The 4,180-nt window shown below is 29.1% G+C and overlaps 1 protein-coding gene across 1 annotated transcript in view; it reads left to right on the forward strand.

The window, feature by feature from the left end:
* Nucleotides 1-4,158, forward strand: part of LOC106883875 (A disintegrin and metalloproteinase with thrombospondin motifs 9) — an 85,019-nt gene extending 80,861 nt beyond the window's left edge. Inside the window, exon 38 of the mRNA XM_052972799.1 lies at nt 1,024-4,158. The gene's annotated coding sequence lies outside the window, so the exon portion shown is untranslated. The remainder of the gene's footprint in view (nt 1-1,023) is intronic.
* The last annotated feature ends 22 nt before the right edge of the window (nt 4,159-4,180 follow it).

Genomic DNA, 4,180 nt, shown 5'->3' on the forward strand with positions numbered 1-4,180 from the left:
ATTTCCCCAAGACAACCTGAAGAAGGCTGGAGGGTATATCAGTCAAAATGTTGTGTTAACAACAAACAAGATTAGGACAAATATCCATCAAATGTAAATAATGTACATAATTCCTCATCTCTTAAATATAGAATTCAAAATACACATCCAAATTCCTACAATAAGTTTAAGCTCAAAAGCTTTTAGCTGATTGTCCAATACTGTGCATTCACCTCTTTCATTTTCACATATATAGTTTCTCTATAGCAACATTAAGTACACATTGCTGTCTTAACCAAGCCAATGAAAGAACACCTATTTGGCCACTTAACTTGCTAAATATACCAGCAAAATCTCCTTCCCATAGCTACCATCTTGCAAAAGGGAAGACACCTTGAGTAAAGTAGTCTTAGATTCTGAAGAAAATAGAATAGTCAAATGGAATGCCTTTTATCACAGGTTTTCTGTAACAGGGCTGACTTTGGACTAAACTACTGATGTCTTAAAAACATAAGACACACTGATAGATGAATATGAAAATTATACTTTTGTATTCATGACTTGAAATGGAAACCTTGATCTGAACACCTCTGTATGTTAGTTCCCATTGTTTCTCGCTCTCTCTCTCTCTCTCTCTCTCTCTCTATATATATATATATATATATATATATATATATATATATATATATATATATATATAACTATCAATTTACCATCAATGGCAACTTCTCTTTCAATTTATTACTGTCTGCCTCCTTCCACATCAATTCAGTAGTTAGCTTGCATTCAACATGCTACAATTTGTGACCCCAAGAAACCACTTATGTCTGAACCATTACAACTGGTGATTCCTGACTTCCTAACCATTACACATGATTAGCAGTCCAGGTTATATAGTATACAATACAATGAACAAAACAATATAGTATACAATAACAGTGTGGTTTGGCCCTGTCATGCTAAATTTTATAAATGTAGATGTGTTTAAGACTGTAATGAACGTTTAGAATGTTAATCATATCTTCTTTCTTTCTTGTTTTTCAGGTGGAACCAATGCATCATTAGGCTGTATTACTACAACCATCTTTCATTGTAAATAATCCATTCCAAAAGACTAATATTGTGACTATTATTATTATTAGTCTTTGTTATTTATTTTTTCTAAGACTAGACAAATTATTTACACATTTGAGTGCAATATTTGAAAAAATGTATAAGATATACGTGCATATATATATATGGTGATGATATATATATTGTGTGTTTGTATTTGTGTGCGTTTGTATAAATAGTTTGTGTTGTAAATGTCTCAATGAACATAACACTGCTGGTAAATGTGATTATTATTGTTGTTATTGTTATTAGGGTTATAGACTTGGTCATGATGATAGAGTAGCAGACAAATTGACTTTCAGTATTTAATCTCAACCTTCAGTTCTAAGTTCATATCCTGATAGAGTCAACTCTACTTTTCAATCTTCTAAACGTCTATAAAATAAGTATCATTTTTATACTATAGATTATTCCTTCCTCTTATATTTGTGAACTTGTCCCTATATAAGAAATTATTATTTTTCAATATTCTGAGTTTAAGCCCTTCTAATGTCAAATTTTCCTTTCATCCCTCCAGGGATGGTAAATATGGAAATAGTTATGATCTGGGATTAATTAAATTGACACACTTATTCTCCAAAATTTGTGACCTTGTGTCAATATCAGAAACCATAATTATTTACTATTATTATTGTTAAGGTGGCAAGCTGCTAGCAGAATTGTTAGCATGCCGGGCAAAGTACTCAGTAGCATTTCATCCATCTTTACGTTCTGAGTTCAAATTCTGTCAAGATTAATTTTGCCTTTCATCCCTTCAGGGTTGATGAAATTAGTACCAGTTATGCACTGGGTTCAATGTAATCAACTAGCTCCCTCCCCCAAAATTTCGGCCTATAGTAGAAAGGATTATTATTATTATTATTATTATTATTATTATTATTATTATTATTGTTATTATTATTATTATCATTATTATTTATAAGACAGTGAGCTGGCAGGGTTGTTATCGCTTCAGACAAAATATTTAGCAGCATTTCTTCCGGCTCTTTACATTCTGAGTTGTAATTCCACCAAGATCAACTTTCCCTTTCATCCTTTGGGATCAATAAAATAAGTTGAGCATTGGAATTGATGTAATTGACTGGCTCCCTCCCCACCAAATTTCAGGCCTTGTGCCTATAATAAAAAAAAGTATTTTTATTATTATGTACAGTTATTCAGGCCTTGTAGAAAGGATTATTAGGTACGCTTATTTTATTATTTCCAATTTGCATTTTTCTTTGGTTTTGCTCATTTTGTTACTGTTTTACCATATCTTTATTTTCTGTTGTTTAAAAAATGCTATGGTTGAGAACTACTAGCATAAAGGACACTAAATGGCAGTCTAAAGTCATGATTATTAAATATCACTCAAAAGAAGTGATGAACCCTAAATGTTAAAAATATTTCACACCAGACTAGTAAAAGCAAATTCAGGTCCAGTTATCATTTATGTATATTGATTTATGAAATACAATGAAAGCTTTAAAAGATTTAAGTCTCGAACCAAATGTTGGCATCTGTTATAATCTGCCAAGAAATTATGAATATGTCATTGGTGAAATTCCTTTCAAACAAAATCACTGAATTATTTTGTAAATAGAACATAAAACTCATAATCATTAATTATGACTGATCTGTTGGTTTGAAAAACTGATCTAGAACATACCATTAAGTATGTATAACCAGTAAGAGTTTCAGGAGCGAGATATTTCACTAGAAACTGCCAATTGATGTGAGATATGAACTTAAATTATTCTTTATTATAGAAATAAATTTATGATTATTCTTCTTTGTAAAATACAATAGACATTGCCTGTTAATCTACTAGATATGTTCATAACACTAAATGGCTTAGACGTTCATTTTCAACTTTGAAATTCCATTTTATTGAAGATTGTTAAGAATATTTCTTCAGACTTTATTTTTTCATTGCATTCAAGAGTTTGGTTTTTTAAGTTGAATTATTATCTAGGGAGCTTATATTTGACTGGCTAAGCAACTTAAACAGAGAACCAGCTTTTGACACTGTATTGTCTCCTTGGCAAGTTACTTTACTCTACCTACTTTGGCCAATCTTTCTCATGAGAATAAGACTTATTTTAAAATTATAATGGAATGGTTGACACCAAGATTGAAAACGTGTTTCAATGATTTACAAAAATGTGTGAGGTTTGAGAACTATCAGTCCCATGGTTGTGTCATAAAAACTGAGAATTATGTCCAAAATAATTTATGACTGCCTCTCTCAAGTTAATACCAAATATATGTCTGTTTACTCAATTTTGAAAACTATAACCCTTTGGATAAATTAAAGATTGAGATAAAACTTCAAAGAAAGAATTATCAATGAAATTCATTTAGCCTAATGTTTAACTGAAAAAGAATATTAAAACAATAGTTATCATCTTGACATTCTTTACTTAAAGATCTAATATAATTGACCAATGTGAGGCCAATTACTATGCTTTGGCATCATAATAATATAAAACACATTTCTTCACATCTACACCTGTGTCACCTGATCATCTGCTGAAGTTAAATAGTGCTGGTGTTAGTACTAATAAAATAGACAACAATAATACTCAGTATAAAATATTTATAACACTGTAAACTGAAGCAGTGAGTCATGTTCCATATATAAAGTATTTTTGTAAATAAATTTTTATCCATAGTAATCATGATAAGGTGCTTTTATTAGCATAACCTCTGCAGAAGCTACTTTGAAGAATTTATACATATATTTATAGATATTATATTATTATTATTATTATTATTATTATTATTATTATTATTACTATTATTATTATTATTATTATTATGTACATATATATATTTATATACTTACTTAAAATAAAACAAAAGGAATATCATGAAATGAAATGAAGAATTATTCAAGTTAAGAAAATAATCCAAGATTTTATGATATTGTATATGTGTGTGTGTGTGTATGTATATATATATATAAAGAAATAATGAAAAAAGGCTTTGAATTGTCATTTGTAAGTGAACCGATATATAGTAATTATTCTCTATGCCTATACATGTAGTTTCTTAAAATATTTATCATTAAGGACATGAAATCTTGTTTTTAATTATTTAAAAAAAT

Source organism: Octopus bimaculoides, chromosome 1 (genome assembly GCF_001194135.2).
Source record: "Octopus bimaculoides isolate UCB-OBI-ISO-001 chromosome 1, ASM119413v2, whole genome shotgun sequence".
Taxonomy (NCBI): domain Eukaryota; kingdom Metazoa; phylum Mollusca; class Cephalopoda; order Octopoda; family Octopodidae; genus Octopus; species Octopus bimaculoides.